The sequence below is a fragment of the Mobula hypostoma genome, chromosome 3 (assembly GCF_963921235.1).
Source record: "Mobula hypostoma chromosome 3, sMobHyp1.1, whole genome shotgun sequence".
Classification (NCBI taxonomy): domain Eukaryota; kingdom Metazoa; phylum Chordata; class Chondrichthyes; order Myliobatiformes; family Myliobatidae; genus Mobula; species Mobula hypostoma.
In genome coordinates this window covers 94116316-94130246 of record NC_086099.1, presented here as the reverse complement: position 1 = coordinate 94130246, position 13931 = coordinate 94116316, and the positions used below count along the sequence as shown (strand labels likewise).

At 48.8% G+C, this 13931-nt stretch overlaps 1 protein-coding gene across 1 annotated transcript in view; it reads left to right on the top strand.

The window, feature by feature from the left end:
* Positions 1–13931, top strand: part of tmem150c (transmembrane protein 150C) — a 61291-nt gene that overhangs the window by 29220 nt on the left and 18140 nt on the right. The window lies entirely within an intron of this gene.

The following is a 13931-nucleotide window of genomic DNA, read 5'->3' as shown; positions in this document are numbered from 1 at the left end:
GAGGACACAGTCTCCATCTGCGACCTGGCGCCCGCAGGAGCACCGGGCCCCTACCCTGAACATTCCTTGGTGACTATTAACCCTGTACCGACCGATATATATACCCACCAGACACCGCGCACTCCAAGCCCCACACAGACACCATACGACACTCTCATACCGGGCACGACGCACACGCACGAGGGATTACTGACGCCTAACGTGCTGACACCTCAAGTCAGGCTGGAACCAGCACAACCACCGTTGCCGGTGCAATCACCACCGGTGCTATGCAGATCACAGCGACGGACTCGACCGCCTGATAGACTTGACCTGTAAATACACTTGTTTTTAAATATTGTCAGTCACTTCACCCCGTGGGACTCTTTTTAAAAAAAGGAGGGGTGAATATGGTAAACCATGTATATATGTTGTAACTGGGTTACCTGTCTGGACACACCCCTCTGCTGACTGCCCCTGTGGCTCCTCCCACAGACCCCTGAATAAAGGCGATTGTGCCATTGCTCCTCCTCTCAGTCCAGGGGCAGATACTCAGCATGGACGTTGGACCATTTACTATTAATAAAAGCCTTTCAGTATTTACTCTACTTCCAGTCTTTTGGAGTGATTGACAGTGCATCAAAGTCAGAGCTGCTTTCATTGTCACCATCCTCAAAAGAAATAAAGCTTGAAGAGTTGTGTCTCATTTTTTTATTATTATAAGCTGAGATAAAATAATAAATAAGCCATTGTAGTCGTGCGCAAATGCGCTATGAAAGAAACACACGGAGGCAGACAGAGTTGAACTCAGAATGCCTTTACTGATTCAAAATCGCACACTTAAATCTCTCCTCCCATGGGTCACTGCGACCCGTGGGGCGGATATGACGTCAGACTGTCCCCGGAAGGTCTGCCCTGAGTGGGTAGTTCCAAATGTGCTACCGTGTGTCTGCCCGCAGCTCCCGATGGCGGTTCGAGTCCCATGTGTGCGGGCCGCCACCCCTCCCCCCAGAAATGTCCATCGGGGGAGTGGAGCCCCCAGTCTGTGTGGCTTGCCTGGGTGGCCGGCCTCGCCAGCGCGGTGCGGGTACCCTCACTGGTTGCTCAATGTCTAAATGCGCCGGTTTGAGGCGGTCCACTGTAAAAGTCTCTTTCTGACCATCCACCTCCACGACACACGTGGTTCCGTTGTGCCGGATCACCTTGAAGGGTCCCTCGTACGGCCGCTGTAGAGGTGACCTGTGCATGCCCCTGAGAATAAAAACATACTCACAGTCTCGGAGGTCTTTAGGGGTGAAGGATGGCGTGGGACCATGCCTGAAGGTCGGGACCGGTGCCAGGGTCCCTACCTTGTCCTGCAGCCTTGTTAGCACTGCTGCTGGAGTTTCTTCCGAACCTCGGGCCTGTTAGCACTGCTGCTGGAGTTTCTTCCGAACCTCGGGCCTCTGGTACGAACTCGCCTGGGACCATCAGGGGGGCGCCGTAGACCAGTTCTGCCAAGGAGGTGTCCAGGTCCTCCTTGTGGGCTGTGCGGATGCCCAGTAGGACCCAGGGAAGCTCATCTGTCCTGGAGGCACGCCATCAGGGCTGACTTGAGATGCCGGTGGAATTGCTCTACCAAACCGTTGGACTGGGGATGGTACGCTGTGGTGTGATGCAGCTGGGTGCCCAGGAGCTGCGCCAGTGCTGTCCACAAACCCGATGTGAACTGCGCCCCTCTGTCGGAGGTGATGTCCATTGGGAGGCTGAACCTGGTGATCCAGTTTGCAATGAGCATCCTGGCGCAGGACTCAGTGAACATGTCTGCAAGTGGTACGGCTTCCGGCCATCTGGTGAACCTATCTACCATGGTAAAGATATACCTGGCGCCCCGGGAGACTGGCAGAGGGCCGATGATGTCCACGTGGATGTGTCGGAACCTCCTGTGCGTGGGCTGGAACTGCTGGAGGGGAGCCTTCACGTGCCGCTGGACGTTGGCGGTCTGGCAGTGTACGCAGGTCCTGGCCCAGTGTCCGATCTGTTTGCGCAAACCGTGCCAGACGAATCTGTCCGCTACCAGCTTGATGGATGCCTGGATGGACGGGTGGGCCAGGTCGTGCAGCGTGTCGAACACCCGGCACCTCCATGCTGCTGGTACCACGGGTCGGGATTTGCCGGTAGACACATTGCACAGGAGTCGATCCGCTGCCGGGCCGATGGACACGTCCTCCAACTGGAGCCCCGAAACAGTGGTGTGGTAAGCCGGGATCTTGGCGTCTGACCATTGTGCTTCCGCCAGTGCTGCATAGTCTGTTCCTGAGGACGATATGCCTACTGAGTGGAGGCAGGGGCGAGGCAGTGTGTCAGCGACAACGTTGTTCTTCCCTGCGATGTGGCGGAGGTCCATGGTGAATTCTGAAATAAAGGACGGGTGCCTCTGCTGCCGAGCCAGCTGTGGGTCCGATACTTTGGCCAGTGCGAAGGTGATGGGCTTGTGGTCCGTATACACGGTGAACTCCCTTCCCTCGAGGAAGTACCGGAAATACCGGACAGCCAGGTAGAGCACTAGCAACTCTCTGTCGAAAGCGCTGTACTTCACCTCTGGTGGCCGTACGTGCCGGCTGAAGAAAGTGAGTGGTCGCCACTGGTCCTCGACGAGCTGCTCCAGGACTCCGCTGACTGCCGTGTGGGAAGCGTCGACTGTGAGTGCCGTGGGTACATCGACTCTCGGGTGCACTAGGAGGGCCGCCTTTGCCAGCGCCTCCTTGGCCTGCTCGAATGCCTCTGTGGGCTCCGCGTCCCGTGCCACTTCTTTGGCCTTGCCAGCCATCAGGCTGAACAAGGATCTCATGATGTGTGCTGCTGCCGGCACCAACCGATGATAAAAGTTAACCATCCCTACGAACTCCTGCAGGCCCTTGACCATGCTGGGCTTGGGGAACTGGCGGATGGCCTGGACCTTGTCCGGTAGGGGAACTGTGCCATGTTAGTTGACTCTGTGGCCCAAGAAGTCGACCTCCGTCAGCCCGAATTGGCACTTCGCCGGATTGATTGCCAGTCCGTGGTTGCTCAGGCGTTGGCAGAGCTGGCGCAAATGTGCCACGTGCTCTTGGTGGCCACCAGGATGTCGTCCAAGTAAATGAAAATGAAATCTAGGCCGTGTCCCACCAAGTCTATGAGCCTTTGGAAAGTTTGGGCCACATTCTTGAGACCGAAAGGCATCCTCAGGAATTCGAACAAGCCGGACGGGGTGATGAGGGCTGTCCTGGGAACGTCGTTGGGATGCACTGGGATCTGGTGGTATCCCCTGACCAGGTCGATTTTTGAGATGGTCGCTCCGTGCAGGTTCGTCATGAAGTCCTGTATGTTGGGTACTGGGTATCTGTTGGCGGTTGTGGCGTCATTGAGCCTTCTGTAGTCTCCGCAGGGCCTCCATCCTCCTGCGGACTTGGGCACCATGTGCAGCGGGGATGCCCACGGGCTGTCTGAGCGGCGAACAATTCCCATCTCTTCCATCTTACGGAACTCCTCCTTGGCGAGGTGGAGCTTGTCGGGTAGGAGTCTGCGAGCTCGGGCGTGCAGCAGCGGTCCTTGCGTGGGGATGTGGTGTTGCACGCTGTGCTTGGGGTCGGCCATGGAGAGCTGCGGGGTGACTATGGAGGGGAATTCTGCCAACACCCTGGCGAATTCGTTACCCGAGAGGGTTACAGAATCCAGATGGAGGGCCGGTAGCTTGGCTTCTCTGAGCTGGAAAGTCTGGAACATCTCGGCGTGGACCAAACGCCAGCCTTTTAGGTTGACCAGGAGGCAGTTGGCTCATAAGAAATCTGCCCCTAGTAGTGGCTGTGACCCCGCTGCCAACGTGAAAGTCCAAGTGAAACGGCTGGACCCGAAATGCAGTGAGATAGTTAGCGGGCCATAGGTCCGAATACTGGTGTCATTTGCAGCGGTGAGTTCAGGGCCTGGGACCACGTTATGAGTGTCCATGTTCGAGGGGGGGAGTACGCTGACTTTGGCCCCGGTGTCTACCAGGAAGCGCCACCCGGAGTGTTGGTCCCATATGTACAGGAGGCTGTCTCGGTGGCCAGCTGTCGTAGCCATTAGCAACGGCTGGCTCCGGCGTTCCCCAGAAAAGCACATGGTGGACGGCACCAGCGCACGCCTGAGCCCCATCTTTGGTGATAGAAACACCATTGTTCCGAACTTTCATCTTTTTCCCCCATGGGTCTCAACGGCTTCGGTTGCGGGGCCTGGGCTTTGGGGCGCGCGATCGTGTCTAGGCCAATGGAGGCTGCTCCACGTTGCTTGCTCCACCAAAGGATGTCTGCTTTAGCTGCGACGCTGCGTGGATCGCTGAAATCCTCACTCGCGAGGAGGAGGCAAACGTCCTCTGGCATTTGCTCGAGGAACAACTGTTCAAATAAAAGGCACGGCTTATGGCTATCCATGAGCACCAGCATATCATTCATGAGCTCAGATGGCATGCGGTCACCCAGGCCGTCCATGTGTAGGAGCCGCGCAGCCCGATCGCGGCGGGAGAGTCCGAAGGTACGGATCAGGAGCTCCTTAAGCTTAGTGTACCTGTCCTCCACTGGTGGCTGGCGTAGGAAGTCGATGATCCGGCCTGCCGTCTCCTGGACGAGCGTGCTGGCCACGTGGTAGTACCGCGTGGCGTCGCCTGTAATGTCTCTGATATCAAACTGGGCCTCAGCCTGCTCAAACCAAACGTGGGGCTGAGTGGCCCAAAAAGTTGGGAGCTTCAGAGAGACCGCGATGTGGGAGTTGCTCAAACTCATGGCTGGTCGCTGAATCGCCGGCTCCAGATGCCGTCTGGAACGTCGGGGTCACCAATGTAGACGCGCGCAAACACGCTGCTGAAGAAACACACAGAGGCAGACAGAGTTGAACTCTGAATGCCTTTACTGATTCAAAATCGCATGCTTAAATCTCTCCTCCCATGGGCCCCGCGACCCGTGGAAGGTCCCCGGAAGGTTCGCCCCGAGCGGGTAGTTCCAAACACGCTACCGCATGTCTGCCCATGGCTCCTGATGGCGGTTCGAGTCCCGCGTGTGCGGGCTACCAAACCATTAGAATTACAATTATGTATGAAATAAATTCATTTTATTCTTTGTTAATTTTTGTTTAGTGGAATATCTTTATTTACCTTATGAAGTTCCAATTCTAAATCGTAAAGTGTCATTTTTGCTTTGAGTACAGTTGTCTTATCGACATGATTAATGACGCATAAATACCTAATGTATGCTTTTAAGTTTCTTCTTTTTTCCACTCGCCTCTCACTGCCATGGTTTAGACTGTGAATTGTTATTCCAAATCCTGAGCAGAAATCTGCATAACTCAGTATTTCAGGTTTAAAGCATCAATTACTAGACTGAAACCCTTCTAAAGTGGCTAAATCTCCTTCAGAACTAAAAACTAATTGAAAAAGGGAATTATTTATATAGTGCCTTGTCATGTTTGTTGGAATATCCTTTTTCATACACTGAATGACAGTTGTTTATTTTGCTAAATTTTGTCAGAACAGAATCTGGTTTATTATCACTGGCATATTGTGAAATTTGTTAACTTTGCAGCAGCAGTACAATGCAATACATGATAATGGACAGAAAAATGACTGAATTACAGTAAGTATATATATAAATATATATTCACTGTAATTGACAGGGTTTTTTTCTATAGTAACTAGGAAATAAAAAAGCAGTGGAAGTAGTGTTCATGGGTTCAATGTCCATTGAGGAATTGGATGGCAGGGGGCGGGGTAAGCTGTTTCTGAATTATTTTGAGTGTGTGTTTTCAGGCTGCTGCACTTCCTTCCTGATGGCAGCAATGAGAAGAGGGCATGTCCTGGGTGGTGGGGGTCTTTAATGATGGACGCTCCTTGAAGATGTCGTGAATACTGCAGAGGCTAGTGCCCATGATGGAGCTGACTGAGTTTACAACTCTCTGCAGCTTACTTCGATCCTGTGCAGTAACCCCCCCCCTTCCCCCCCCATACTAAACACTGGTGCTGCCTGCTAGAATGCTCTCCATGGTACATCTGTAGAAATTTGCGAGTATTTTTGGTGACATACCGAATCTCCTCAAACTTTTAATGAGGTATAGCCACTGTCTTGCCTTGTGTATGGCTGCACCAATATGTTGGGTCCAGTTAGGTCCTCAGAAATATTGACACCCAGGAACATGAAATTTCTCACTCTCTCCATTTCTGATCCCTCTATGAGGACTGGTGTGTGTTCCCTCATCTTAGCCTTTCTGAAGTCCACAATCAGTTCTTTCATCTTACTGACACTGAGTGCAAGGTTGTTGCTGTATCACCATTCAACGAGCAGGTATATCTCACTCTCATCACCATCTGAGATTCTTCCAACAATGGTTGTATCATCAACAAATTTGTAAATGGCATTTGAGCCTAGCCACACAGTCATGGGTATAGAAAGAGTAGAGCAGGGGACTAAACACATGTCCCAGAGGTGCACCAGCATTGGTTGTCAGTGAGGTGGAAATGTTATTTCCAAACCGCACTGATTGTGATCTTCCAGTAAAGAAGTCGAGGATGCAGTTGCAGAGAGAGGTATAGAGGCCCAGGTTCTTGAGCTTTTTAATCAGAACTGTAGAGATGATGGTGTACTTTGTACTTTCTCTTAATTTTTCTTTGTGATTATTGCAGTACATATGGCTGTGAGTTATCTATATACTACTAAAACTCTCATGCTCTGTCTGTCTGTTTGTCTGTTTGTGACCTCCAATTAGTGCAAACGGTGCGTTACAGCGGCACTTTTTTTGACTAAATTGAATTAAAATGCGCTAACTTACAGAATGCGGGCAAAGTTCAGGGTTATATATTCGTATAAAATTGCTCATTCGCCAAAAATCAACAGGTTGCCTTTCACCCGAGATCTGATCCACCATCATGGAAATCGCAACGCCACAGCCCAACACATGCGCATGGCCAGCCTCAGCAGCACCTCACGATGCTCACAGAGCCGCTTCCACCCTCCATGGAGACTGCAACACCACTGCCCGACGCATGCGCACAGCCAGCCTTAACAGCGCCTCACGATGCTCACAGAGCCGCTTCCACCCTCCATGGAGACTGCGACGCCACAGCCTGACACATGCGCACGGCCAGCCTTAGCAGCACCTCACGATGCTCACAGAGCCGCTTCCACCTTCCATGGACTCCGCGACGCCACACTACGACACATGCGCACCGCCAGCCTCAGCAGCACCTCACGATGCTCACAGAGCTGCTTCCACCCTCCATGGAGACTGCAACACCACTGCCCGACGCATGCGCACAGCCAGCCTTAACAGCGCCTCACGATGCTCACAGAGCCGCTTCCACCCTCCATGGGGTCTGCGACGCCACACTACGACGCATGCGCATGGCCAGCCTTAGCAGCTTGTAGGCTTTGATGTTACTGCTTCCTATCTTCTATCAAGCATTAGGATAAAAATATATGGATAGCCTAATTATGCCGCGTGGAAAGAGAAGGGGGACATTATGGTCAAGAGATAACACCAAATGTCGACGGGAAGCGGCAAGAAGAGGGAGAGAACAAGAATTGGATGAGGCCAGGGCCGCACAACTCCAGGATCAGAAAGAAAGAACAAATGGTAGAAGAGATGAAGAGACGAAGGATGAAAGGGCTGTGCATCTCCAGAATGACAAAAACAGGCAGAGAAGGAGGAGAGAGGACAAGACAGAGGAGAAAAGGAAAGATCAACTCGAGAATATGCGGCACAGAGTAATCATTGCGGGAGTTGCTGAAAATGACAATGGCCGCTTTTGACGACAATACCTCGACAGAGAAAGAGCAAGGCAAAATGCACGACTCGCATGCCGTCACATTTCTGCTGATGTTGGTTCGTTGACCAGAGTATGCCCTCACTGTCGTGCCTTCCTATTCACTGGAGAAACCGCACATTTCTGCTGTATGAAGGGAAAGGTCAGGATAGGCAATTTGCAGCCTCTACTTCAATTTGTACAGCAATGATGAACCTATTGCAAACGAGTTCAGGAAGAACATCAGACAATACAATTGCCTCTTTCAAATGACATCCTTTGGTGCCAAAGAAGTCATTTCAACTAGGAATGGATGGAATCCTTCTGTGATTATTCAAGGCCAAATCCATCATTACATCAGACATTTAATTCCAGACCCAACCCAGCAAGCCCAATTCCTTCAAATTTACTTCATGGATATTTAATGTTCATTTTGGTCACATATTTGTCTTGCTATGCATCTTTCTTCTTTAATAAGCTGAATTTTTCTTCTTTAATTTCCAAATCAAAAGAGATAGCAATAGCTTTCATGAAAATTTAATGTTCATTCTGGTCACGTCAGACTGCACTACCCTTCTGTCAAAGGGTGCCCCAACAGGTCACCCCGTTGTCTAGTAGCATCTAAGTCCATGTACCAACCTGTATGATATTGATACATTGTAACAGATACTGAAAACAAAAATTCAATTGAGAATTACTGTTCTCAACAAAGGGTATACTGTTTCTTGCTCTATGCCTTCTAATGCAGGGGTCCCCAACCTTCTTTGCACCGCAGACCGGTTTAATATTTACAATATTTTTGCCGACTGGGGGTGGTGGTGACGGTTAATCACGACCAGAATACAGGTTTCCCCCGCCATCCGAAGGTAGAGCTTTCCTATGAAACGGTTTGTAAGCCGGAATGTCGTAAAGCGAAGAAGCAATTACCATTTATTTATATGGGAAAATTTTGTGAGCGTTTGCAGACCCAAAAATAACCTACCAAATCATGCCAAATAACACTTAAAACCTAAAATAACAGTAACATACAGTAAAAGTAGAAATGATATGATAAATACACAGCCTATATAAAGTAGAAATACTTTTCCACAATCATTGCCTGAACTGTTCTCCGTAGTGAAAATCTCACGCAAGTGCTGTTGGCAAAAACACTCTCTCCTGTAACCTTTAAGCTACGAAGCTGCCAAATCATACCAAATAACACATAAAAATACACAGCCAATATAAAGTAGAAATAATGTATGTACAGTGTAGTATCACTTACGGGAATCGGGAAGACAGCGCAGAGCACACTGATGATGGTGTGTTAGACTGAGTCGTCGGAGTTTGGGTAGTGCAGTGACGCCCACCCTCCGATACCGATCCGCGAAGCGTGCAGGGGTACAGCAGTAGCCGGGAGGCACACAGCACATCTTTAAGAAAAAAGCCAAAATAAACAAGCTAATTAATTAGGTGCCACCCAGCACTTAAATGTCGGCCCAGATCAGAAGCGATGCAAAGCTGCTCAAACAGACGTGAGTTAAGGGCTTTTGCTTTGATGTGATAGATAACTTCAACAACTTCAGCGTCACTCAATACGCTGTTAAGATCAGGTGACATTTTTCGGCTAGTCAGCATTTCCCTGTGTGTGACACAGTGTGTAAACTGGCATTCAGGAGCAACCTCTTTGACTCGGGTAGTGAAACCAAACTCGTTAAGCCGTTCCAACACCTGCGCTTCGATGTCCTCCGCTATGTCATCCATTCTCCTTGAAACTGTGGTAGCTGAAAGAGAAACCTGTGCCATCTTGTTAACTGCAGCTTCTCCCAACAGTTCACAACGCATGTCCTTGGCAGCAGGCAGAATTAATTCTTCACCAACAGTGAAAGGCTTCTTAGCCTCAGCAATACAGCTAGCACGTACAGCAAGTACGACGCTCTCAGAGCAGCAACATTTGTGCAGGTGGTGGCTCTCAGCACTGGCCTCTGTCCCGTTTGCTCACGTTTTTTCCGCTCAAAAGACTCAATGGGTTTGTCTTTAAGTGCAGGGTACTTGGACTCAAAGTTCCGAAGCAGCTTTGAGGACTTCATTGCCTCATTAGACAGCTTGTCTCCACATATCACACACGGGGCTTGGAGCGTGCGAGTCACCGGTCACAATAAAGCCATATTTTATGTACGACTCGTCGTATTTTCTGTTGAAGGAAGCTTTCTTTTTTTTTGCCGTCTCAGCCTCAGCTGTCTCTGCGTTATCATCATCGTTAGGCCTTCTATATCCCCTACCATTTCTTCCAGAGAAACTCTCAAGCGACGTTTGTTTTTCACTCACCGAGTAGTTGCAGGTTAATGACCGACTGATGACCTTGTGTGGGTAATGACCTCGCATGTGTTCAAGTTCAACAGTGGGTGTGACAGAGAATGAGGAAAGGTGCAGTTGACTCATATCGTTTCCTCGTGGCCCAGTAGCACATGCTTTGCGGCCCGGTACTGGTCCGTGGCCTGGTGGTTGTGGACCACTGTTTTAATGCAATATGCTTACAACAAGGAATCTGCCAGGTGCTAGACTGTCATTGAGTTTGGAATGTCGCATGGTAGGAGAATGATCTAGTATGAGGGAAAGAGAGAATGGGGATCTCTAAATAGATCAGGAGTTCCTAGCCTGGGGTCCATGGACCCCTTGCTTAATGGTATTGGTCCATGGCATAAAAAAGGCTGGGAACCTGTGAAGCAGACCAATAATGTTGGCAGCTACCTGATGAATCCAATACATCAGGGAGTCTGAAAGGTATGAGTAGACTCAGTCATTCATTTTGTTCACAAAATGAATGAAATAGTCTGAACCAAGTAAAATTGTTGAATTCCTGGGGAATATACACAACTATACATGAGAAGAGGAAAACAACGTTGTTGTCAGTGATAGGCCAGAGATATATGAGACATTGGTGAGTCTCCCAGTACCCTGAACTGTGGTGAAGCTTCAACTTAGTGAAAATCCTGATGGTACTCTTCAATCTGACTATTGTCTGATATTTTTGAAAGCTACAAATTTAGCAGAGCAGTCATAGACCAGAGGAAATGGGTGGTGACAACATTGTCTGGTTATAAGAATGGCAAAGGTTTGCGGATCTGGCGAGAAGGTCCAGCATGGTGATCAAGTGGGGACTACAAATTAACCCTAAACATAATCTCTAATGATGAATGGTATCTGTAGCCCCGCTCACAAAATTGGCAGATTCTTAATATTCTGTGAGCTTGATGTGTGTCATGCCTGTTTGCTGCTGAATATGGGCTCAGCAAGCCAGAGCTGCCTGATAATTAACATGAACAAGGTGCATACACCAATCTACCACGTGAGTTGAATTGGACACATACTGCAGTGTATCCAGAGAGGCCTGTGTAATCAAGAAAATGTCCTCATCACCTCAGACATTTGAGAGAATGCCTGAGAGTGCTATGGGAGAGCATGGTATCAGGCTGAAATAGAACATGTGTGCATGTGTCTGGTATGAAGTTGTCTGCCTGGGGCTCATAATTGACAAGAATGGACAGCGATTGGTCTGGAAAAAGGTGATGGTTGGTTTGAGTGCAGGAGATTTGACTGATATTACTGAACTTTGTTCGATTCTCCAGAGTTTCTACTGACCGTGGCCACCACATTGAAACCTCTTCACAAGTCACTGCACAAAGGGGATCTCAAAGGGCAACAGACATAATATACACAGATCTAAATTTGGAAGTGAATTTTTCTCTGTATATTGCAACTTGCAGAATCTATTACAAATGTCAGAAGAAGTGTTTTTGGTTAGGTGGATGCTATGGCTTTCAAGCACTTGGTGGAATCAAATCATGAGCTACTGATTTCCTTACTTCCTGCATCTTCATGTCCAGTGAGAAAATTGATGTGCAGATCCCAAAACAAGCTATTATTTTTTCAGGCTGGTCAGGCGATTCACTCTAATTATAAAAGCTGGTGACAGATTTTGAAGCAAAGTTAATAATTCACAATGGCAGCTTCACAACTGCAGTCTTTGTCATAACTGGATTCATCATTTTCCACTGTCATGTTGAGCACTTCGTATTCGTACATGAAACCTTGGAAGAGGAGAGGAACAGAACAAATATTGATTTGAGTTTTAGATAGTCTCTATCATCATTGGAAGGGAGCCACGTAAATGTGGCCCTGGTGCGTGGAAGGAAGCGTGGGAACTGGTGTCCAGGAGAACCAGACAAGTGGTTGGGAACCAGGATCCCTGTGAGTTGAGAAAGAGTGTAGCAAATATTACCTGGTGTGCCACATATCAAACAGTTGGGATTTCTGAATAGCCAGAGACTGGATTAGCAGAGTTTTACTTATAGGGAGTTAACTCTGGAAAAGTCGTGGGTTGCCTGACATGCTCCCCACCAGAAATGCCAAATTACAGAATCTCCCCTTTGCAGTGAAGTTTACTAATCTTTGATCCAATCTCCTGAAGCATCCCAACTATATTATGGAATATCTTCATTTCTTATAAACAGCCTTTATATCAATCTGTGATGCCTTTATATCAAATTGTTTTTTGATCTAGATTAGGGGTGAGTGATAAGAACATAATGTGAAAATAAGCCGGGGTCGGCCATTCAGCTGCTCAAGCCTGCACTGCCATTCATTATGATTATGGCCTAACTTCCTTCGCTTTGCTAGTTTCCATGGTCCTCAGTTTCAAAAATTAATCTTCTTCCTCAATTAACCCCAATGTCCTTGCCTCTGCAACCCTCCAAAGTAGAGAATTCAAAATTCACAACCCTCTGTGAGAAGTTCCTACACACCTACAGCAATGTTCGACAGATTCCTACATCAATATTTGATAGGAGAGATCCCCCTCATTCTTCTAAAACTCCAACGAGAACAGACTCAGCACCGCCAAATGCTCCTCGTACGCTAACCCTTTCATTCCCAGGATCATTCTTGTGAACCTTCACTAGACCTTCTCCAATGCCAGCACATCCTTTCTTACACAGGGGGCCCAAAATTGCTCACAATACTCCAGGTGCGGTCTGACCAATGGAGGCCTCTTTTGGTCGGGGTCGACTGTAGGTGTTGCATCCTAGCTGTGATACACAAGCCAGGGCAAAATGATATGGAGTTCAAGTTAGAAGGGCCTTCCTGAAGATAAATCCAAGGAAGGCGATGGGCCCAGATGGCGTCCCGGGATGGGTTCTCCGGGCCTGTGCAAGTGAGCTAGCTGGAGTGTTTGCTGACATCTTCAACTGCTCCTTGCTTCAGTCCCCTCGTGTTTTAAGTGCAAGCTGTTGCCTATGTAGCAGGCTCCATGCTGCTGGGGAATGGCAGAGACCAATATAGTTTGGCACCAGCGGCATCACAGGAGTTGCCAGTCAGCGTTGAGCTTAACGTAGTACTGCCTTAGGAACTCCAGCTCCTGATTTTTCCTCGGGATTTTCTCCCAAAGCCTTCCCCATGAGTGGTTATAACTGCAAGGCAATGGAGGTTTGAGATCAGAGTTTTCCTTCTAGATAAGCTGCCAGCCATGGCTGATGAGCCCCAGCTGTCCAAAGTGACCGGTTTTAAGGGGTCAGTAACCCGCTTTTGTGCCTTTTCCTGTCAGTGGAAATGGTTCCACCAGGCTTAGTAGCTAAGCCACATTTAAAGACCAGACGCTGGACTTGGCTGTCAGAGGCTATTTGAGACGAACACCATTAAGAACATTTAATAGGCAGTGGAAGCTTATCCCCACTAAGCTCTCCCCCCCTCCCCGCCCCACCCCGCTATGACAACCATAAGGAACCATGGTCTGACCAATGCCTTATAATGCCTCAGCATTACATCCTTGCATTTATATTCTGTCCTCTCAAAATGAATGCTAACATTGCATTTTCCTTCTTTACCAGTGACTTAACCTGCAAGATAACCTTTAGGAATCCTGCAAAAGGACTACTAAATCCCTTTGCACCACTGATTTCTGAACTTGCTCCCCGTTTAGATAATAGTCTACGCCTAATTCCTTCTACCAAAATGTACGTTCATACACTTCCATACACTGTATTTCATCTACCACTTCTTTGCTCATTATCCTAATCTGTCTAAGTCCTGCAGACTCCCTGCATCCTCAACGCTACCTGCCCTTCCACCTACCTTTGTATTGTTCACCAACCTGGTCACAAAGCCACTGAACTCTGTCATCCAAATCATTGAC